The sequence below is a fragment of the Pantherophis guttatus genome, chromosome 1 (assembly GCF_059756535.1).
Source record: "Pantherophis guttatus breed Tessera chromosome 1, ASM5975653v1, whole genome shotgun sequence".
Lineage (NCBI taxonomy): Eukaryota > Metazoa > Chordata > Lepidosauria > Squamata > Colubridae > Pantherophis > Pantherophis guttatus.
In genome coordinates, this window is record NC_142063.1 from 66150036 (window position 1) to 66174934 (window position 24899).

Below are 24899 nucleotides of genomic sequence, written 5' to 3' on the forward strand. Positions count from 1 at the left end.
GGAACCCCCGCCCCCTGCTCCCTCGAAAGGGCCATCTGGACTGACCTCTAGGGGGAGGACCTTGGCGGTCCTGGGGTCTAAATTGCCTAGGTGGGGGGAACCGTTGGCGACAGCTCCCAGAGAAACCCCCGTCTGAAGGTCTGAACGGACGGAAATTAGATTGAGACCTGAAGTCGGAACGCCGAGACAAGCTGGGCAGAATACGGCGTTTGTCCTTGGACTCTATGAGGAGAAGCTCCAGAGGGGCTCCAAAGAGCTTAGGGCCTTCGAAGGGGGAAGATGCTAGACGCCATTTAGATTTGGCGTCGGCTTGCCATTGGCGAAGCCAGAGTAGACGCCGGGCAGCTATGGAAGAGCCAATGGCCTTAGCAGCGAAGCGGGAAGAATTTAAAGTTGCATCCGCTGAAAAATCTAGGGCTGCAATGATTTTGCTTATGTCCTGCTGGGCCCTTAAATTGGAGACAGGGAGCCTGGCCTGGAGTTGGCGGAGCCACAAAATTGAGGCCTGGTTAAAAAAGGAGGCGGCCAAGGAGGCCTTGACCGACCAGGCAGTAGCCTGGTGAGATCTAACAAGGGAATGTTCCAGGCGCCTATCTTCCGGGCGTAGGCCTTCCTCAGGTGGCCCTGTCAAATTAGTGGGGGCAGATAGTTCTGCCACAGGCTGGTCCACAGAAGGGACCTGCAGGAGAGAAGATAATTCAGGAGCCAAATTATATAAACGTCTGTCTAAGACATTGGGACTGGGGCCAGACGCCGGAGCCGCCCACTGGCGTTGTAAAACATCCCGAAAAATCTTGGGGCCCGGGATTTCTTCAGATTCAATGGTAGGTACTTCAAAGAGGGGTATAGATGAGGAAGGACCCTCCCCCGTGTTGACAGATGAGGCCTGAGAAGAGCCCAAACCAGTAATGGCCTTGGCCTTGTGGAGTAGGGAACAAAAGAGCTGGTGCTTAAAGAGCCCCACAAATGCTGGTTGGTCGGGGCCTAAGTCTTCGTCCTCAGACAAATCCTGATCCATAGGATCAGGGGCGGATATGGATTCCTTATCAGAATGATCAGTGGACTCTGCATGGGCAGGGGACTCAGGACCCTGAGGGGCTGCTTCTGCTACAGAGAGAATAGAGCCCTCAACATCCACCTGTGAAAAAGAATGGCTGGACACCCATTAAGAGGTCCTCTGCATTTCTTCCCTAACCCCCATCCTAATGGCCTCTCGGATAAAGGAAGCCAGGTTTGGAGCTATTTGGGGCTCAGGGGCCGGGGCAGGGGGAGCCAAGGGTGTGGAAACCTGTACAGGAATCCCCTGGGGCTGCGAAGGGGCAGAAGAAACCTCAGGTTGGGGCCCAAATAAGGCTGCGTTAACTTCCTTCAACCCTTCAGGCAAGGGAGAGTCCCTATCTGGTGATAAGGCAGGGGAGAGAGCTTGCCCTGGGTTATCTACCCCCTGCGGCTGGGCAGGGGAAGCAGCAGGTTCTGGGCCTGTGGGAGGAGGTACAGTGCTAGCTGAAGGTGTCACCACCCTAGAGGGATGGGGGCTAAGAGATACATTCTCCTGTAAGGAAGCTGCTTGAATGGCCTTCTGGATGGCCTTTTCAATAGCCTTGTGGCGCTTGAGCTCTTCCTTTGACATAGCTGCAGATTGGGAGGGCTTGGGCCCCTTGGAAGTATGGTGGGTCTTCCTGCTTCTCTTAGCAGGCACCGGGTCAGAGGAGCTGAATTCCTCCTGTTGTGGGGGGTGCTTGGATGTTCTGGCAGGCCTTTGGGAAGCCATCTGAAGGGTCTGTAATTCCTTTTATTAGAAGAATAGGCCTCCAATAGTGCTGTAATAAAGGGCAAGGTAGAGAATTAAGGCAGGCCTGAAGTTCTGGCTAGGCCTCTAATGCCATGAGGCTGTTCCAAAATGGCCACCGGAATTCTAAAATGGCCGCCGGAACTTAATTTGGCCCCAGGAGAAACAAAAAACATTTAAAAAGGAGAACAAACTCCCCCCCCTTACTCACAAGCAATTCCAGGAGCCTGGGAGAAGATCAGGCTATCTGATCCACCCACGGAGCAAGGGCTGTGGATTCAAGCCGCTCCGCCGCTGTGCTGTCCCAAACGAGCCGAAGGAAGGCTCTGATGTCAATCCAGCACTCTGCAAGCTCGTTGTTTTCTGAGGCTTTTCCAGCAGCAGCGGTATTACAGCTATCAGATCCCCGATAGCTGGCAGAGATACCTCAGCCTGGCCAGGCAAGAGGTTCCAGCCACGAAGGCTGCAGCGGTAGAGGGAATAGCCCTCCACGCAGAAGTGAGGACCAGGCTCAACCAGCCGGGAACCAGCAGGCCTCACAGCCAAAAGAGTTTTCTTTTGGCCTCCAGCGGTCTCGGGTGTGAACCCCTTTGCGCTGGGAGCTCAACCAAGAGGTCTGGGAGCTAGAAATAAACTGGAGGCAAAAGGGAAATTTTTGCCAGAGCAAGGCTCAAACGTGCCTTTCTCAACCGGATTGAGTCAGAAAGCTGGGAAGCAGGACAAAGGGGAGGAGCTTCTCAGCTATGCAGACTCAATCAATAACTGGATCATGGCATTACCCGATCCTGACCACTGGAGCCGAGATCAACGAGAATATCATTATTTTAGCTAATAGATTTATTTCAATGTTTGGCAGCCTTTTTTAATAAAAAATCAGGACAATCATCTAATTATATACCTTAAAGAATATGAGAGAACTCTTCTATACCACCCCAAAGTTAAAATATCCTGGAGAAAAATGGGATCAGAAATCTATGTATGCTGTTTTTCATTTGGCTTTAGGCTTAAAGAAAACAAGAAATGCCTTATGCTTCCTTTCGGTCATTACAATATCTTGATAATTTCTTTGATTTAAAAAGACTAACTAATACTTATTTTCTTTTCCCATATACTGAAGTCACTATTGTTACGCAGAGATGATCACATGCTCTCTGGGTGGTCCAATTTTTTTGTCAACTTAATCAATACAATTTCTTATTTCTTTATAAGAAAAAGGTACACTTTGCATTGGAGCTATAGATATAAATGATAAATTCCTAAAATATGTATTTCATAACAGCTGTGTTGAAAGAACTTTAACTATAAGTAGGAAATGCTATGGTACAATCAAGTTGTTATGGCAACTAGAAGAGTCAGATAGAGAAAAAGACAAAGAACATGCACTGCTGTAATCCTGCCAACACCATAATCCTGTTATTAAAATTTATTAAAGAACTGACATTCCTACAGCTGATCTTTAAAAAATGCTTAATGATGGCACTATTACTAGAATTCAGGCTGGCAATAACTGCCTGCCCTGCATTTAATTCAGAATGGGGTGATAAAGCATTGTTTTCCAAACATTAAAGTAAATCTACATTGTTCTAACACCATTGAAAGACTACAACTCACCATTCATCAGAAGATTTACCAAGAATATGAAACTGAGTGACCAACCTCCAAAGAACCCTGAGTCTTGACACTACCATTTTTCCCAACTTCAAACTGTTTGCAGTCCTTGCAGCAAACCAATTCTTGCAGTCAAGGAGATCCTGAAATAAGAAGCAGCCTTATATTTATATCATGCCACTCAGAACGGTTAAGAAAGCTTTGATGGTTCTCTAGAGGATTGAGGAAAAGATGTCAACAGTATGTTGATGACACCTGCTATTTATTTCTCTGTGATGTATCTGAATCAGGAGAGGTTTTACATAGCCTATACCACTGCTTCAAAGAAGCGGTGGATTGGACAATGGTCAATAAGAATCAATAAGTCAATCCGAATGCCAACATGATTGAGGCATTGTGAATGAGTAATTTCCAGTCTAGTATTGGAAGAGGTGCTGTTTAAAATAGAATTTTATTCACTCTGTTGTTCACAATTTGCAAATGCTCCTGCATTCATTATTATTGCTAGAAGCCTACACAATTTCTGTAACTATGAGCACCTATTAACAGCTATGCTTTTCTCAGCTACTGTGATTCAAACAATGATAATCTCAAGACTGAATCACTATAATGCATACAGAACTGCTTGGCAGTCCTGAAGATGCTCCCAAAATGGCTTCAGGGCTGACTGAAGGGTTTGTTATTTGGAACCCTGGCACTGCTCTTGAAACCCATCATGAAGCTATAGCTACCAAAGAAGCTATTTTGTTATTTACTTATTTGGAGTATTTGTAAACTGCTTCAGTTATGAGACTCTTAATAACTATGATGTTGCTTAGGGTTCTTAATTACATTTGCAAAAGATAAGCAGTGGCTGCTGGTCCTCTGTTGAGCAAGATTCAAAATTCAAGTGTTAATTCAGAAAAATATCTTGAGGCTCAACTACAGGGAAGGTTTTGCTCTCCATAGTGCAGATTGCAGATGGCTGAGCAGTGGCAATTTTGAAGTGCCTCGGTAATACAGTAGTACAGTGGTCTAAGGCACCCTGTTATTAAGCTGGTTATTAAGACCAACTGCCTGCAATTACTGCAGGGTTCGAATCTCGCCAAGGCTCAAGGTTGACTCAGCCTTCCATCCTTTCTAAGGTAGGTAAATTGAGGACCCAGTTGTGGGGGCAATAAACTGACTTTGTATAAATATACAAAAGGATGAAGGCTATTGCTGAGCACATTGTAAGCTGCCCTGAGTCTCCGGAGAAGGGCAGCATATAAATCAAATTTAAAAAAAAAAAAGTGGGCTTTCTCTCTTGCCCCATGGAATATCAATTTACGAGAGCATGGCAACAGCATGTTTTAAGCATATAATGCATGTTTATTAATTTCCTCTATTCTTTTTAATGGATAGTTTTTATTTATTAACACAGTTTTATGAGGTTTGCCATAAAAAGCAGTTGCAAATATTTCACATAATTATATTTAAAAAGAAGGACTTTGTGACTAGGAGTGTCTATTAAGCTACTGTATGCTTTCCTCAGCTATTGTGATTCAAACATTGATAATCTAGAGACTGGATTATTGTGAAGCATATAGAACTGCCTTTGGAACTGATTATGAAGCTACAACTGTGAAGCAAGTTTCGGACTCAACTTGTATTTTTTATCAGTTAAAACCAGATCTCCCTATGGAAAAAGATAAAGAACTCTGGCTTGAGAAATAATAACTATACATAAATATAGAAACAATGTAAGGGGAAAAATGGAAGCCAAATGAATCTTTGATTAATTGGAGGGCAAAAATGTCTGGAAAAAGAATATCTGGCCAAAGAAAGAACAAATGCTGATTACCAGTTATAGGTTTTAAAATAAGATCAAGGACCTGATGGCATTGATTATACCGTATTTTCCCGAAAATAAGACCCTGTCTTATATTTTTTTGAACCCCGAAATAAGCGCTTGGCCTTATTTTCAGGGATGTCTTATTATGAAGGTACAGTGGTCTAAGCACTCTATTATTAACACAGCTGCCTGCAATTACTGCTGGTTCGAATCTCTCCAAGGCTCAAGGTTGACTCAGCCTTCCATCCTTTCTAAGGTAGGTGAAATGAGGACCCAGTTTGTGGGGGCAATAAGCTGACTTTGTATAAAATATACAAAAGTATGAAGGCTATTGCTTAACGCATTGTAAGCCGCCCTGAGTCTCCGGAGAAGGGCGGCATATAAATCAAATTAAAAAAAAAAAATTTAAAAAATTTGGGGTGCATGGAGCAAGATGGAGCTCCTCTTGCCGACTTACCTGATTTCCAGCTCTGTCTCCTTAACCCTAACAAGACCGGCTGCGCATGTGGTTAAATATTTTCAGGGAGGGCTTATTTTCGGGGAAACGTGGTTCTTATGTCAGAAGATGACAAAAGGATCAATAGTATAATCTTAAGGAAAGAAGGAAAATCTCAGGCAAATTTTCGACCTCTTGGGTCTGTCGAAACTCACTGACAGCCAATCAAATGGTATTCCAATTAATGAATTTTCTTGAAGGTGCCATTTTCTATTTTTTTTAATCTGGAAGGAACAACTTGAAGGTTGGACAATGACTTAGTAATCAGGGAGGGATAGCAACATATTAGCAATTCCTTAGAAATAACTCCTTTTCATATAATCAATGCAGGGACCACATAATTCTTGCTAATGCAACTAATGGAGGAAACTAGATACTGACTACTCTGCAATCCTCCATATGCTACTATATTAGAAGCAAATGTACTGTATCAGAAGTAATTTCAGCAAAATGAAAAAAAGAAAACACCATTACACATTAATTGAGAAAGAACATGTCTGAACAAGCAGATCTACAAACAACGACAATGATGCCAAAACGCTGACATGTGGGTGAAGATGGAATCATAGAAATACTACAGTCATGTACTTGTATCAGGATACTTTCAAAATTAAATAAGGACAAAGTATAGAAATATGAGGATCTGACAGAGCAGTAGCAGGTTCTTTTATCTCCCCAAAAAGTAGCAACCATCTGTATATTCAATGTAATTTAATTTATGCAAACTCAGAGTACCCACATCTATAGACCAGGTAGTACTAAATTCTAGCTCATGACTTTCAATATTGGGAAGTTTGCTAAAATCATCAATAGCTCCTTCTATGAAATAGCTTTTTCTGAGGAATGAGAATGGGTCAGCCTCACTAGGTAGCCCAGACCAAGAAATCAACTTAACAAGGAGGCTAAAACTACTTTTATTGAGATTAGTTTGAATAAAAGAATCTTGCAAGTCTGATTGTTCTGTACCTTCTCCTTCTCATAGTTAAGTGAATTAGCAGGACTTCTATCTGAGCCACTCCCAAATGTTATTTTCTTCTGTATTTAAAAGAGGTTTCAGCCCCTTTTGCCTAAGTAGTATGGTTCCTGTACATCTCTATCAAGGCCAACTTCTTTACTCTCTACACAATGGGCATTTGCTAAAATTTATTTATTTATCTACAATTTCTTTTACGTTACTGTTACCCAACAAACTGAATAATGAAACTGTTAAAATGTTGTCATTATGGAGATTGGTGAAATAAGTGAAAGATTTATCACAATGCTCTTTTTACTATAGTTACTGTGATTGCATGGGGTTTTTTTTTTTTGTTATTATTTATCTATTTTGCTGACTGTTACACTACAAAGAAATGCCATAAATAAATATAGATAAATACCTTTAACTCACAAAGAAAGAGTTTTCCAGTCTTCTATTATATCATCATCACCTTCATCATAATCTGGTTTCTCTGTAGATCATTACATTTTTCTCATATTATTATTAAATGCAACCTCTTCATACAGGCCAGTAAGATTAAGAAAGGAAGGGCAGATTAACCAAGCAATGTAGCCATATTGTGCTTCTAAAGTCATTTGGCAATCCCTGAGGAATGACTAGCTTTTCACATCATAAATAAGAAATCATTCATATTTCCTTGCCTGAAATAGGGTTCCATGGAGCTCTATTTTTTCAAGTTGTAATGACAAACTATATAGGTAAGGAAGGCTGAGAAATGTCTCTTAATATTTTTTATCTGTCTAGAGAAAAATTCCACAGCTTTATGTTAAGCTCTTTACTCTAAGGATTTTATTGCTTTTTAGGAGTTAATATCTACAGCTACATCAAGCTCTCTCTCATTTTTTCTTGTAGCTTCATGTGATAGCCGTTTTATTAAGTCATATTATTCCTGCTTTTCCTTGTGGTTATTTTTATTTCATTTTATTTATTTATTACAAATGCTTTTATGCTGTATCCATCAATGAGTCTAAGGGACTTTACAACAAAGACTGCAATGTATAAAATTACAGTAGTTCACAAATTATCCAACAATCAAACATACTAAATTTTAAGATGCAATACCATTCAACATAAATCATTGCATCTTAAAAAAAAAAAAAAATTCCTTGCAATGCAAAAGCAGCCACATTCATTCCAAACATCTATCTTGCCTAAATCTCAAACACACATTGAAAGATCCACATACTGCATTTAAATATTTCCTGAATATTAGACAGGAATTTGAAATTCTTATGTTGTGGGAAATCATTCCCAAGAGAGGAGTTGCTTGCTCTGTATGTTCACCTCTGGGTCTCCTGGGCTTGTCTCCTAAGGGGCTGGGGACTTGGATGTGAGTATGCTAGGCAAACAGTCACCGCTAATGCATTCCTTTCAATGTGTATTTCCCATTGTGTGCCCACTTACTCTCTTGTAATCCCTTCCTCTCCAATAACAAACATTAATTCTCTTCTTGCTAACACTAGGGTGAGCATTCCAAAACTTGGAAGAATGGGGAAAAAAGGAAAGCTGAAGTAAAATTATAAGCACAGTCACAGACCACTTCATTTAATGGTTACTAAGATACTGGTTTCAATTATGATTGCTAAATGAAGACTCCTGAATTATAAGCAGGTAAAAGCCCAAAGGTGCTTTTCAAAAGACAAGTGGACTTTCTTAAGTTTTTCTTGAAAATGTTTCACCTGTCACCCAAGAAGCTTCTTTAATCCTGAATTCCTCACCATTCAGTCAGAATTGAAGAAGCTTCTTGGGTGAGAAGCTAAACATTTTCAAGTCCAGTTGCTTCTTGAAAAGTACCTTTGGTGTAACCATGATCTGGGTGATTGAGAATCTCCATACAGATTAAGCAGGTAAAATCTATTTAGAACACATGATCTTAAAGATAGGGAAGTACCAAAGCATGTAGGACTTTAAGTGTAATCACCAGTATCTTGAATCTCACCTAGAAACAAATTGACAACCAGTACAGCGCCTGCAATTCCTAGCTAGCATGCAGTGGTGGGTTCCTCCCGGTTTGGTCCGGTTCGGCCGAGCCAGTAGGGGTGACGATATGAAAAAGTTATTTTTGACTGGTCCTCGCACTTTTGATCAGTCCTCAAACTTACGACTGTCCTCACATTTTACGTTTTTCACCCTATCTTGTCACCATGGTGAAGAGAAGCAATTGTGAAATGAGTGACATGGTTGTTAAGAATGTTACAATGGGCATAAATGATGACCAGTCATAAGTGCGAAGACCGGTCAAAAGTGCGAGGACCTGTCAGAAATCACTTTTTTCAGCCCTCTGGATAGTCCTTTTGTGCATATGGACTACTCATAGGCCTGAACAAGTTATTTTTGACTGGTCCTCGCACTTTTGACCAGTCCTCGAATTTACGACTGTCCTCACATTTAACGTTTTTTGCCCTATCTTATCACCATGGTGAAGAGAAGCAGTTGTGAAATGAGTGACATGGTTTAAGTTTAAGTTTAATGCGATTTATATGCCGCCCTATTTCCAATGGACTCAGGGCGGCTCACAACAGTAAAATACACAATGACATTAATGCAATATAAAATTAAAAGTCCGAATTAAAACAGTTTAAAATCAGTTTAAAAACTATTAAGAACCCCCCCCCCCTCATCAGTCCAGGCTACAAAATAACCAGGTCTTCAAATCACGGCAAAACGAGCGAAGGTCAGGGGCCATCCGAAGCTCCAAAGGAAGTTGGTTCCAAAGGGTGGGTGCGCCTACAGAGAAAGATCTCCCTCTGGGGGTTGCCAGCCGACATTGTCTGGCCGACGGCACCCTGAGGAGGCCCTGTCTGTCTCCAGGCAATTGGAGATTGTTGCTGGCTGCAGGGGGTCTGACAAATATTCTGGACCTAAGACATGCAGGGCTTTATAGGTGATAACCAGCACCTTGAACCTCACCCGAAGGGCAACTGGTAGCCAATGCAGGCCACGCAGGAGGGGTGTAACATGGGAGTGTCGGGACACTCCCATCACAACCCGCGCAGCCGCATTCTACACCAGTTGAAGCCTTCGAGTGGTTTTCATGGGCAGCCCTAGGTAGAGAGTGTTGCAGTAGTTGAGACGGGAGGTGACCAGTGCATGAGTAATGGTGCGTAGGGCATCTTGGTCCAAATAAGGGTGCAGCTGATGCACAAGGCGGACCTGGGCAAATGCCCCCCTGGTCACGGTCGCTACATGATCTTCCAGAGACAACCGTGAATCCAGCAGGACACCCAGGTTGCAGGCCCTATCCACAGGGGGTAACACTTCACCCCCGATTATCAACAATGGAATATCTAGATTGAACCCATATCCCGGTACCCACAGCCACTCTGTCTTGGCAGGGTTGAGTCAGAGCCTGTTCCTCCCCATCCAGGTCCGTACTGCTTCCAGGCAGCGGGACATCACATCGAAGGTATCACTAGGCTGGTTCGGGGTGGATATAAAAAGTTGGGTATCATCGGCATATTGATGATACTGCATCCCGAAACTACAGATGTTTTCCCCAAGCGGCTTCATATAGATGTTGAACAGGAGAGGCGAGAGAACCGACCCCTGGGGCACCCCACAGGTGAAGGGCCTCATAGCCGATCTCTGCCCCCCTGCCAACACCGCTTGCATATGGCCCGAGAGATAGGAGGAGAACCACCGTAGAAGAGTGCCTCCCACTCCCAACCCCACAAGTCGTTGCAGCAGGATACCATGATCGATGGTATCAAAAGCCGCCGAAAGATCCAAAAGGACCAGAACAGAGGAATGTCCCCTGTCCCAAGCCCTCCAGAGATCATCCACTAGTGGGACCAATGCTGTCTCCGTGCTGTATCCTGGCCTGAAACCCGATTGGTACGGATCCAGGTAGTCTGTTTCCTCCAGGACCAGCGGGAGCTACCAAGCCACCACGCTCTCAATAACCTTCGCAACAAAGCGAAGGTTGGAGACCGGACGGAAGTTATTCAATATGATTGGATCCAAGGCAGGTTTCTTGAGGAGGGGTTTCACCACCACCTCCTTCAGGGCGGCAGGGAAGATCCCCTCCCCCAAACATGCCATTATTACTGCCTTGATCCAATCACGTGTCACCTCTCGGGCCGCATAGGCAAGCCAGGAGGGACACGGGTCCAGTACACACGTGATGGCACTCAGCCTCCCCATAATCCTGTCCACTTCCACAGGGGTGACAGGATTGAACCCCTCCCAAATCACAAGACTGGCTGTCTCCTCACTGTCTGAACCTGCCCAGTCAGAGTCCAGACTGTCCCGAATCTGAGCGATCTTATCCAGCAGATGCTGACTAAACTGCTCGGCACGTCCCTCCAAAGGATCTTCCCCCACTCTCCGATTCAGGAGAGTGCGGGAGATCCTGAACAGGGTGGCCGGGCAATTATCTGCGGACGCGATGAGGGTGGAGAAGTGTGCCCGCTTCGCTGCCTCCATTGCCACCAGATAAGATCGTGTGATAAGATCAGTTGTTAAGAATGTTGCACAGGCATAAATGTGAGGATGGTCATAAGTGTGAGGACCAGTCAAAAGTGCGAGGACCTGTCAGAATTGACTTTTTTCAGCTCTCTGAGTAGTCCCTATACACATAGCCACGGCCACTTGGTCACATGACCAGCTAGCCACGCCCACCCAGTCACATGACCTCCAAGCCATTCCCACAAAATAAGCTATGCCCACAGAACCGGTAGTAAAAAAATTTAGAACCCACCCCTGCTAGCATGTAAGCCACTGCACACTGTCACAGGTATAGCTTTCATATACCTATTGCAGGTGCTCCTTTAAAATGGTTTTCAAAGGAAGTCCCATTAAGAGTACACTATAGTAGTCCACTTGTAAGGTGTGCAGTTAACAATAGCAATATATATAATGGATAAAATCACAGCAATCATTTGTGAGATGAAGGACAGCACCATTGTATTGGCACTCTCCACTCCATTTTAACATATTTTCCTATTAAGAATTGTAAACTAAATTAATACAAATGCTAGGAACATTTAATTACATCACAAAATAATTAAATTAAAATTATTTGCCTTACTTTTGTCTATAATATAAAAAGGATGATTAGAGAAAAGAACCCCATGTGATTCCATCACTGTATTTTCAGATAAACTAAGGCAATTTTTCTGCTTTAAATATAAGTTTAATTATAATAGACTGGGGAAATGCTTTGAACAATATATTCTGACCTTAGCAAAGCATTTGAGAGTCCTTCAAGATATCCTGAGTAACAAAATGATTAAGTACAGGCTAGAAGATCCACCTGTTATTGGATTCATAATTGTATGAATGATTGCAGCCAGAGAATACTCATAAAGGGTTCCATAAAAGCTCGGCGAGTACTGCCCAGTGGAATGCCAGCGGGCTCTGTTCTGGGCCCTCTCTTGGTTCAATACTTTTATTAATGATATGGATAAAAAGATAGAGGGCATCATTATCAAAGTTGCAGAAAACTGTAAAGAGAAGTTGGCATTTTCACAGAAAAATATCTAAACTGGGTGGAGTAATGGATTAAACAAGCAGAATGAATTTTAACACTGAGAAAGGTAGCCTTGCATTTGAAAAAAATGAAAAGCTGGACAGGCATAGGTTAGGGAACTTTGTTCAGTAATAATACCTTCAAAAATGATCTAGAAGATGTTCTAGGACCATATATTTCAATATCACCCAACAGGATGATGCAGCTGATAAAAAAGGCAAATGTTGTTTAGGGATGTATTAATCAGAGTAAAGAATGCAGCTATGGGAACTAACTGTTCCACTTTATTCTGTCTTGGCCAGGACTCACTTCAAACATTGTTCCCAGTTCTGAATGCCATGGTATGAAAAAGATTTCAACAATCTAGAGCAGCAGCCCCCAATCTTTTTGTCACCATGGACCAGTTCTGTGGAGAGAGATTTTTCTGTGGACCAGAGGGGGCATGGTTTTTTGTGCTGCCTGCATCCCGCAGATGGGCTTCACTAGTTTGCACGGCTCAGTTTCTGGCATGCCGTGGACCAGTGTTGGTCCGGAGACCAGGGGTTAGGGACTCTTGATCTAGAGAGAGTTTGGATGAGGACTATCAAAATGAAAGAACTGAAAAAGTCTTTATCATGTCTTATGAGGAATGGTTAAGGAACTGGGAAAAAGGTATGTATAAAGAAGAAATGGTTGAGATAAGATACCTTTCAAATATCCAAAGGTTATTTATATTTACCCTCTTTCGCCAGAGAGAGCATCAATGGGTTGAAACTGCAGGGAAATAGTTCTGGGTATATATTAAGAGCAATTTCCAGATGGTAAGGGTTGTTAATCAGTGAAAAGTCTGCCTCATGAAGTGGTACATTCTCTTCACTGGAAGTCTTTAGAGACAGACCGAACAGCCATCTGTCCAAAATGCTTTAACAGAACCTGGATCAAGCAAGAAATTGGACTAGATCTGAAGTCCCTTTCAACAATTCTATAAGTGTAACTTATTCAGAGAATATTTCCTCTTAGGAAACAGAATAATAGTAGCAGCAACATCATGAGTATACATCATGAGTATACATATATGCATACAAAATCCCCCGAATTTCTGATTGCTTATGAAATTTTATCTTAGACAAAAATAATAGAACATACAGAAGACTAAACCAAATGTTATTATAGCTTTAGGAAAGATTTAATTCAGTTAGACAGTAATCACATATTCGGTTCACAAAATGGAATGATTTAAACTGAAATACTAAATAATTAGTTTACATTAATATATACTGCCTTGAATGCTCACAAAACAAAAATTTAAAAATAATATGTATATATAATTGGCAAAAAAGAAAAAGAACTAAATAGCTGTTATTTGAACAGCAAATCTTCTTCAAAAGTATAAATATACCTTTACCTTTTCTGCTTCCATTTAGATCATGCAATACATATACAGACACAAACACACAAATTCAGCAACATATAAAAATGTTATTCAATTGTTTCCAAGAATATAAATGTTTGCATGCATGAATGGACATTTTTATGTGAGTTCAAGGATCTGACTAAAGCAGGTAGGCCTACACAGATTGCTTGGATTTTGCAGTCCCTTAAACTACCATTTGCAAAGTTTAGAAGAAACAGTTTGCGTATCAGCCAAATGTTAGTGCAAAGCACTTTCACTTTTTCAGCTTCACTCCTAGAAAGTGAGTTTATATTCTTTTGTGGGGGCAGTTTGCGCCTCTTCTTTTGCATGGAAAAGCAGCTTGTGTTTTATCTGTTCTGATAATGTGCCTAACAATGTGCATTCCTGATATATAAGCACATCTTTATGTTACTAATTAATAGGCCTTCTGTTTATCTGCCTAGGTTAAGAAAAAAGCTTATGAAATGAATTGGCAATTTATCATCACTTACAATTCATAAACCTGACAGGTAACCTTGGATTGTCTCATGATCCCCAGACAAATAAAACTTTTGCTTTGCCTTTTCTTCCATCAATTTCTGGCACATGGAATGTTTCCTTTTCAGAACTAGCAACAGGGCTTTGCAATAGCACTTAGACTTATATACCGCTTCACAGTGCTTTACAGCCCTCTTTAAACTGTTTACAGAGTCAGCATATTGCCCCCAACAATCTGGGTCCTCATTTTACCCATCTCAGAAGGATGGAAGGCTGAATCAACCTTGAGCCTGGTAAGATTTGATCTGCCAAACTGCTGGCAGCCGGTGATCAGCAGAAGTAGCCTGCAGTACTGCACTGTAACCACTGTGCCAAAGCAACTCTTCATCAGAACTCATCTGATCCTTGGCTTCTGTTCTCAAAACACTTTGGTGAATCTTTTCCCAATCTCACCAGAAACCCATAAATCCTTATGACAGTTAAACAGTCCACATTATTATTGGATAGCAACCAAAAAGACCAGCAGTCCACCTACTGGGACCATCCACTCAATGCAATGTGGGTCCTTTAGTGCCAGTCAGATCCTCTAGTATTCAGCTTCTTCTCCTCGGAATCCTTTCTGATCTTTTGGCATTATTTTGGGTATTTTTAAGACTTTCTCCTTTTCTTAAAAAAACCAAAGCCCTACCTACCTCATCTTCTCCTATGAGAACTATGTCTAATGCGAAACTAAACTAACATCTATTCCCAGCAGAGCAAAGTAAAAGCAAAGTAAAATTAGAACAAAGTTTATTTGGACTTCTTTCCCCCGTCAAAGTCCATCTTCCAAACTCTCTCTCTGGAATTTGAATGGATGCAGAGGTAAAATGGAGGTAAAATATTAAGGTGAGAGATATACTTGACCAGCCAACACCAAAGCCATGGCAACTGCAAGTTTGCCACTATAGAGTATTTCTCTTTGTTTCTTCTTTGAAAAGTAGTCTCACCTTTTCTCTACTTTTAGCTCTTACAAATCAATCTGTTAAGATTTACTGTAAGATTCAATCATTATAAAGGTTTGCCACACACTTGCTAGCACTTTGATCAAGTTAAATTTGCAGTGTATGGGGGGTGGAGCAAAGGGATGGTAAAGTATTATATAATCTGTTATGAATTTGGGTTTTATTTTGTAGAAGCCACAGGGGGAGGGGAGGGGGAGGGGGGGTTAGGGAGGAGGGGGGAAAAAGGGGGAAAATTTGTATTTGAAAAACTTTTTCAATAAAAAAAAAATTTGCTAAACATACACCCCTGGGAGGTAGGCATGAGAAAAACAGGCAGACTTTTCTCAGCATAGAATATGTACTAAGGTATATGCTCTAGGAAGCTAAGACTATGCCATATATATAAAATGGCCCATTTTAATTAAATGAAGGAAGGAGAAAAGCGCTTACATTAATTGTTGTCAGTAATTTTGCTCAATTATATTTCGCAACTGCAGTAGATATAATTTTGATAACTTAAATTATTTATCAGAAATGGTATTGTTTCAGGATGGATCTAATACTTATATAGAATTAATTCTTTAATTTTAATCTCAACACTGCAAAGGATATTTCATTTGTATTTATTCAGAACTTTATTAGTTTCGAACTGCTAAATTTTCAGATCTTAGCTAACATTGATGCATAATTTTTTTCAACATTTTCATGGGTTGTTTGCATGCCCATACAAATGTATGGCTTTTACACTGAATCATACATTTTCTGCAAGCATGTGACTTGAACATTCTTTAGCATTTTAAACCCATTTCCATTTTAAAACATCATAGCTGTGATCCTGGCCTTCGTAAGGAAGATGAAGGTTATTCTGGCTGACTATTTGTCTTCATAATCATGAACAAGCCAGTTCAATTTCACAGAGGCAAAAGCATACCTTAGGACCAAGCCATCCAATTTTTGAACATGTGAAAAGATGTATGGATGGCATAGTTAGAACAAACTTCATTAATTAAATGGAAGAATCCGTCAAGTAGTTGGATATGGGATCAAAAATATGATACATATTAAAACTGTGGTTACAAGCCTACTGCAATTTGTTTTCTTATTTCTCTTAGCAATTAGCTACCAGTGACTTTGATGTTCCACAAATGGAAGAGCTATTTCAAACTTAGCCTTCTGCTGGAACAAAAAAGGATGTGGCTGACACTTCTTAAAATCTCTGGAATAAACTTTCATGGGTACAAGAAACTGCATGCAAAAAATGATTTCCTTTCTGTTTTAGAGGAGAATCCTGTTGTTAGAAGTCCTCTGTGAAGACACTCAGTTAAATTCTGTTAGCTTTTCTGATTCCTACTCTATGAAAAAAAATCAAACACAGCATTCAAAAGCCACATTTTAAATGGAAAATGCAAAAGATTATAAATTGTATTGCAATCATAAAGACGCATTATTTTTTTAAAAAAAGAAAGACTAGAGCATTTTTTTACAGAGATATGGTTAAAAGCTTTTTTTTTTAAAAAAAGGAAACAAGATTTGGATTTCAAATATATAGTGTGAAATAAGTCAATAACCTCAGTAACTAAATAAACTTTAAATATAATAGCAATTTTAGTTATTACTATTTAGAGATATTAAGTACAAAAAGAGAGTTTAATTTAGGGGAGAAATGCCTCCTTATAAAAATATATGTCCAAATTCCTAGTAATTGGATTTCTGAGCTGAGAAGCTATTCAACATGGAACAGACATGTACAATCATTTAAATTCTCTGTCTACTGATACTGTTGACCATCAGAAGAAATAATTAGTAGATTATGTCTGGAAAATATTATCCTATCAGTAAAGCAACTCATTGATGCTATGCATACTCACTGTCTTGAGATATGACACAACACACACTACACCCTTGGGGAGTTTCTCCTCTGTTCGTAAGCAGCATTTCACATCTGTGTTTGACAGAAGCACAGAAGAGCATACTGTTCAACATTCCTACCAAATGCAGCCTGTGCAGGTGAAAAGTTAAAGCAGAACCCGAAGACCATTTTTGTTGACTCTACCTTTTGAGATAATACACTTCTTCGATATATTGGATTTTTTTTTAAAAAAACAGAAACAAGTTTTCACTATTGGAATTCATATGCAAAAGCATGTGGGATTTACTGGGTGTTCTAGCTTTCAATTAATATTTGATAAATGCTGAACACTTGAGTTAACTAGAATTGATGTCTTTGCCTCTATTGTTTGAAAGATGCAAAGTCCAGTTCTTTTTCTGTTAGCATCTTAAGAGAAGAGTAATCTAAGTATCACTTACAGAGTCAATCCAAAGGATATGGAATAACTGGGAGTAAACTGGAAGCAAGCAGCCACAAGATGAAGCAGTACCAGCAAATGAGGCAGCCACACAGACAGTAGAGAAAAAGAAATTGGAAAGCTAGTGTGCAGAATGCTTTTCTAATAGAAAAAGCTTCCTACCTGGGAGTCAGTCTCAGTATTTGGAGAGACTGCAAATTATCGATCATCTGCTAGGTAAGTTTGTCTTTTGAATAAAATAATTTAGCTTTTCTCATAATCATAATCATAATAATACTGCTTTGGTTTGTCATACCAGTGATTTCAAACCTGTAAGGTGATCTGTTTGGTTTTTACTCCATTTGTTAGATTATTCAAATAACTGATTTTATATGCTGTTTTTAAAATCCATTACATTCCTTTAATTGGGTTTGCCTAGAACTGTTTGTCAAGATTCTACTTCTCTATTACTGTTTATTTAAAGCTGGGAAATGAAGAAATACTACCCACATATGTAAAACTAAAGCATTGTTATGATTTACCAAGTGATACTTATTGTACTTCAATAATGCAAACTATTAAAGCAGAAACTAGAGTAACAATATTACATTTTAAAGAGGTATTTTATTAAAATAAGAGCGATGCTTAAAATATACCCAGAAAAGCAATCCAAAGCGTCAGTTATGGTTAGCTGTGATACTATAGTAACTGATGTGAAAGCATAGTGTTAAACAATGCCACCTTAACATACAGTTTAAATGTAAGTTGAAGATAACAGTTCAGCAGCTTTAAACTGCCTTACAAACGAAGCTTAAGAATGTACATTTATATCTAAATTAATCAATTAGATAAACAGACTAGAAACATATAAGAGAGACAGAGATCTCTGTTAAAATGTTTAAAATGGGGTGTGCAAGATATATATGTCACAGATCAAATGTAGAACATGCAAGGTCTTCATTTTTTTAAAAAAAATCTATTAATCTTAAAACTGGCAGCCTAGTGAGGTTCTTGTTAAAAGCATTTGGACTGGCAAAACACTTAAGTATTTATCTTTCCAAGTAACAGTTAAGAAAGCATCTTATCCAAATTATATCACACGAAAAAAATATTTTCACTTTAAAAAACAGTATCTATTTTGCTGGTTTAAATTACATGATTTTGCTCTCTCCTATACTCTGTTTATTTATAATATTGTGATTTACCCTCTCTTTCCTCATGCTTCTCAAGCGCTTCGCCTTCTTCCTTATCAAGTACAAACACACATATGCTCAAAGCATTATGAAGTGCTTAATAATGATGAAGTGAACATGATGGCTGGAGGGGACAAAAAATTGCCCACCGCCTGACCAGATGCTCAGGATCCTACCAGACTGTCAAGCTACAGTCACATTTAAAGGTTTATAGATGTTTATAATCCAATTAATACTTAACACTATATGTATGTAATCCTCCCACCAATGTCTTTTCCCATAATAAAAAGAAAAGTCTGATTTTCTGAGTTTGCTTGCCCAGCTGTTCACTGCAACATGTGCAAGGAAGTTTATTGGTATGGGTTTTTTTTGGATGTCTGAACTCCAGAAAGGTTAGAAGTGTTTATGTTTGTCTCTACTTTCATGACAGGGTTCTCTTCAAATTACGAATAGTGTTCTTTGTTGCTTAGAGCTCCCTCGAAGCAGGAAAAATGTAACTTGTGTGAACATGAGACTATAATTAACCAGTCTTGAACTTAAAACCTAACAGCCAAAGTGGCAAAGCTTTTTGTAGCTTAGTTATAAGCATTAAATTGCATAAATTTTTAGGAGACTGAATAAGTAAGAGGTCAGAAACTAAATCTCTAAACCAATCTTCAAAAGGTTGCTCATTGCCAAAAGGGAAAAGGACAATACGTTTTAATAGGTGATTACTGTTAAAACAATTTACCCAAGAATCAGGTTATTTTTCAAAATTATTAAAACCCATATAACCTGTGCATAAAACAAAATATCCTGTGTGAAGTACAAAAACAGCCCTATTTATTTCAGAAATCTCATATAATTTATACTTCCATTTTATCAAATGCACCATTTAAACAAAAGCAACAATGAAACAAAACAACATTAATAAAGTAGCCATGTATTTTAATGGCTATCTCTTAAATTTAATGGCTATCTCTTAATTTAAATTATAATATTAAACTATTTAATGTTATCAGTTAACAAACTCAAAATAAAATCCTGTTTTTCCCTTAAGTGTTTGTTCACACAAAAACACAGCATTAATCTGATAGATTCACCACCTTTCCAAGTTTCTCATAAAGTGGAATGAACAGATTATAGGCCACGTCACCTCACCCAAAGGCACGATCAACAATTTAAATACATATAACTATCTCCAGTTAACTGCAAACACAATTTTAATAAGAAATATGGGCTTCAAATGGTCCTTACACAATTTCCAGATACAATAATGACTTTTGCCTAAATCAAAGAGTACTGTAACTATCCCTTAAAGCAGTGTTTAATCAAGACATAGAATATATGAAGTAATTCAATTGAAACAACCAGTAGTTCACTTATCATTAGAAGAGCATTAGATGTCCATAAATTCAAGTTTGTTATTTCAACACAAAAATCAGGAATTGCCCTTGTTTTTTTGTCTAGTAATGGAACAGTTTGTAGTTACATATTATCCCCAATTATACCCGGAAAAAGATTTTTCTGGATTCGTCGTACCCCATTTTTAAAAAATTATTCATTGACATACATTTTAAAGTTTTGCAACTTTACAATAATGTTCACTAATGTATTATTGTTTCATGATATTAACGGTCATCTTATAATGTAGTTAAACTATACATATATTCAAAATTATTGTTCAGTCTTCTCACATCTATAACACTTCATCTAGAAACCTTTTCTTCAAAATTGAATGAAAAAAAGACAGCTGTAAGAACCTACCACTATTACTACCATTGTCAGGATGGATGAACATTATGTATAAACATAGTTTCATAGTACAGAACATGTCTACTATTGATAAAAGAAATTACAGTACAGGCTAAGGTTTAATATAAGACTATTGGCATTTTTATTAATACTCCTGAACAGGTTTTCACTGTGGAACATATATCAGTGGGATTGTAGTATAAAAAACTAAACCAAACAATTGGAATACTCATTCACTGGTTGAACTCACACAATGTTAAATCCCAGTGCTAGTATTTTTTAACTATGCTTGAAGATAATGTAAACAAATCATACTTGCATGTTCAAATTGGACTACTAGTTTTGATCATTGTAAATAATCTGCACCTAAAATTATACAAAAAAAGAAAATACCATGCAGTAAAAGTATTACTAAGCTTGCATAAAAATATGCTATATTTTTCGTATGAACTCCATTAGCAGGCCCAGGAAAATATTCCACATTTTGCTTCTTCAAATTCAGCACAGCAAAATAACAGGAATAGAGGAATAGAGATACACAATTTCTCATCATAAGAGAAAGCTATATTTTCAAGAAAGAGAAGTAAAAATTTTCCCCCCAGAAAAAAAAAGCTTTCATTTATCGTATCAGCATTTCAATGCATAAAACAGATAACTCTTTCCCACATACAAAGCACAGAGTAGGATACGGTGAAAGTAAGTGGATAATTTAGGTAAGCACCATTATTTTATAAATAAAAAACAGATTAATAATATAACACATCTTCTGTTACTATTTTGTATCAGATTTTGAGTGGCAAAATGGTATTTTACAAGATTATATGTAAACATAAGACTGAATTCTTTAATTTTACATAATTTCTGTTTTGAATTTGGAATAGTTTCTTCTTTTTATTAAACAGGAAGCATAATTATTTAACGTGTAACTGCACACCATACAGCTTTTTGGAAAGCACAGTCAAATGTCTATTATGCTTTTTGATTCTCACCCAAAATATCCAAGTGAAGAGCCATAAATCAGTATATTCTCCCCTCATGGTATCAGAACTATAAGGGTAAAAATTTAAGAGTTTTCATTCTAAATTATTCTTCATCTTTAATTTATATTAATTTTAAGTTATTCTCTCTCTCTTTCTCTTTCTTTCTCTCTCTCTCTCTCTGTTTGAAATAGACTCCTGCTGATTCATGAATTAGTCCCTGCAGTTTTCTTTACATTTTTATAAGTGGTTTACCACTGCTTCCTTTCTTGGGCTGAGACTGACTGGCCCAAGATCACCCAGTTGGCTTCTTGCCTAAAGTGGGACTAGACCTCAACAATCTCCCAGTTCATGGCCTCATACCCTAAGCATACATAAACCTGCTCCCCATCAACTGGAGTATCGGGGGGGGGGGGAGGGATCTACAAAATACATTGAAAACTTATGTTTCCACTAAAATCAGGAAATGCATCTGATGATTAACACTAAACAGTATTACAAATTATATTTGTATCAAAATATTTCAAGAAAAAAATATTACCAAGGTTGTAATGATAATCTGTCAACAACTGTAAGAGATCACTTCTTTAAATAAAAGAGAATATACGTTAACAAGAAATACGTATGAGGAATCATTGGGTTAAATTACTGAAAGCAAAATCTGCTTATCAAAGATGGAGCCAACTTTTCATCAGGGAGCAAAGAAAAAATAATATTATTTTCTGATTTATTTATTTATTAGATTTATATCCCACCTTTACTTAACAACTTAAAGCAACGTATATAATTCTCCTGCCTATTTTCCCCACAAAAACAACCCTGTGATGTGGATTGGGTTGAGAGAGAGTAACTGATTGAAAATCACCCAGCCAGTTTTCATGTCTTAAGGAATGACAAGTACTCAGAATCTCCTACTTTTGAGGCAAATGCCTTAACCACTTAAGGCTGGACTGGTACTCATAAGATTGAAATATTTTGGCTGTCTCCCTAGAGGTGTAGATAGACAGATAGGTGTGTGTGCGAGAGAGAGAAGGGGGATAGGGGAGAAAGAGATTTATTCCCAGAGGTTTGTTTCTTCTACTGCTTTAAAAAGCATAGGCTAGACTAACATTTTACATATCCTGGCTTCTTCCAAACCAATGAAACCTTGAAAGCACCATTTACAAATTCAAAGATTTGATTTAAGAATTTACTGATATACTGTTGTGGTATATACTTTTATCTTTGTGTACTGTCACTGTATTTATTACCAACAATCCAGGACATTGTGGCAACTTCAGAAAAACATAGTTAAAAAATTCTAGTATGAGGAATGAGGCTATCCAGTGAATGAATGTACTCAAGTTATTCTGTATTTTAATAGAACAGCACTGAAAACCCCCCTATATATCTCAAATATATGAATGTTACTTCAACATTGGAGCTTGTACTGTAATTTCTTCTATCAGCAGGACATACATCATATTGGTGGGATCAATATTCACTCTGCCACATGCATTTTCTCTAGAATCATTGCATTGCAGCAACTTCACTCAGAATATTTTTACGGATTTAAACAGATACTTAGTTTTCTGAGATGAAAATACATGATGTGCACAGCTTGGGCACTGCATACATGTTTATGTTTACAACTGAATTTCAGTTAAAATGTTCATTATCTTATTTATTGTTTATTATCCAAAGGGGCAAGCTGTGAAAATGGGATAAATACTTTTTACAAGAAAAAAACCCAATTCAAAACTTTTCATTACAGCAAAAGATATAGCAAAAGGCAATGATATATTAAATGGTTTCAGATGCACATGTTTATGCACAAACAGCACCACATCTAGTCAATGTGCACAATAATATTAATGTTTTTTTTTTATTTATCAAATTTCTAAACCACTTATCTTACTAAAGTGATTCTGGGAAGTTTACAAACAACATCATAAAATATAAAAATGTAACTAAAAAGCCCAGGTAAAAGCAATTAAAAACAAGGTTGAAATTTACAAACTAAAAATTAAAAAAATCAAACTTAAAAATAGCCACCAGTCATCCCTGGGATTGCATACCATTCTTTGACCCTCATGCTATTTCCTTAACATTCTTCTGGAAGTCCAAAAAAGTGAGGGGCTTGCCTCACCTCTGGACTAAGATGTTTCAAAAGGCAGGGTCAATGGCAGAGAAGGCCTCTTCCTAGATCCCTAACCCTAACCCTAACCCTAACCCTAACCCTCACGTAACCTGGTCATCCCATGAAGGGTTTTAAAACTGATAACCAACACCTTGAACTGAACCCAGAAGCAAACTGGAACCCAGTGCAGTTCACATAGCAGAATTCTAGCACGCACAACTCTAGGAGCACCCAGAACTGCTCACACCACTCTATTCTGCACTAGTTGCAGCTTCTGTATAATGTTCAAAAGTAGCTCCAGGTAGAGCACATTATACTAGTCCATCCAGGAAATCACCAGGGTACGAGTTACTGAAAGGAGGGCTTCTCAGTCCAGGAAGTGGAGTAATTGGCACACAATCTGAAGTTGAGCAAAGGTCTTTCTGTGACTGCCACCTGCTCCTTGAGTCCAAAAGGATCTCCAAATTAAGCACCTGGCCTGTTTGGGACAGTGCAACACCACCCAGGATCAAAGATGCAGAGGAACCTCCTATCTAAAACCACTCCATCTTACTGGGGTTCAGTTGAAGCCTGTTGTCCCCTGTCCAGATGTCCACAGCCTTCAAGCACCACAAGAGGACATACACAACTTCACTTATTTTGCTCTAAATGGATATATACACCTGTATATCCTCTACCTACTGATGATACCTCATCCTGCCGTGATGGATGCTGCCATTCAAAGGCTTCATGTAGATGTTATAATGGAGCAGAGAGAGCACCAAGCTCTATGGCAAGGCTGTCAAACTCCCGGCCCACAGGATGGATGTGTCATGTGCTGGCCATGCCCAGTCCCGGTTTAGCAAAGCAGAAAAAAGTCCAGATACGCCACGTGACGCTGCCGTGACAACATGAGTTTGACACTCTGCTCTATGGTATCCTATAAAGCAGGGGCCATGGGCTGGACGTCTCATTCCCTATTAGTGCCAATTGGAGGAAGGAGCTAAATCAGTGCAAGATTGTGCCACCAACCCCCAGGTCCCCAGAGTTGACTCAAAATGATACTATGGGAAATCAGGAAAAATAAATAATTTCACAGTGAGACATATGTATTCCTCTTCTTTGAATGGTGTGAAATTCTAGGGCAGTACTCTAATGTATTACTTATAGAGACTAAATGAAATTGTATTATCCTTTTGCAACCTTGTATAGATTATTATCCAGATGAGCTAGTTCTATTTTATGCAAAGCTACTGTACATTAACAAAATCTTGTAAGTCTGAAGACAAATCTTCAACCAATCACTTTTAAAGCCTGAGATGCTAAGGAGAGTCCCTTCTCCTTACAGCTGTTAGCTGGAGCATTAATTCCAAGAATAGTCAAAAGGAATCTGATACCTGATGTGAGAAATTTGCTGCTGACTCCTCTACATCTCTCCTCTCAAATGTCATCCCAACTACCCATCCATAAGACAGCCACTCCATCTGCAAGTATGACAATTGCAAGACTGTCATTACAGGAGCATATAGACACAAACCAGGGGTTAAATACAGCAGGTTCTGACAGGTTCTGGAGAACCGGTAGCAGAA

At 38.9% G+C, this 24899-nt stretch overlaps 2 protein-coding genes across 7 annotated transcripts in view; one reads left to right on the forward strand and one right to left on the reverse strand.

Annotated features, from left to right (window-relative positions):
* The window catches only part of AVEN (apoptosis and caspase activation inhibitor), a 156470-nt gene that overhangs the window by 68612 nt on the left and 62959 nt on the right, over nucleotides 1–24899 (reverse strand). The gene's annotated exons all lie outside the window — the stretch shown is intronic.
* CHRM5 (cholinergic receptor muscarinic 5) overlaps nucleotides 17451–24899 on the forward strand; it is a 76629-nt gene continuing 69180 nt past the window's right edge. Inside the window, exon 1 of the mRNA XM_034417904.3 lies at nucleotides 17451–17545. The gene's annotated coding sequence lies outside the window, so the exon portion shown is untranslated. The remainder of the gene's footprint in view (nucleotides 17546–24899) is intronic.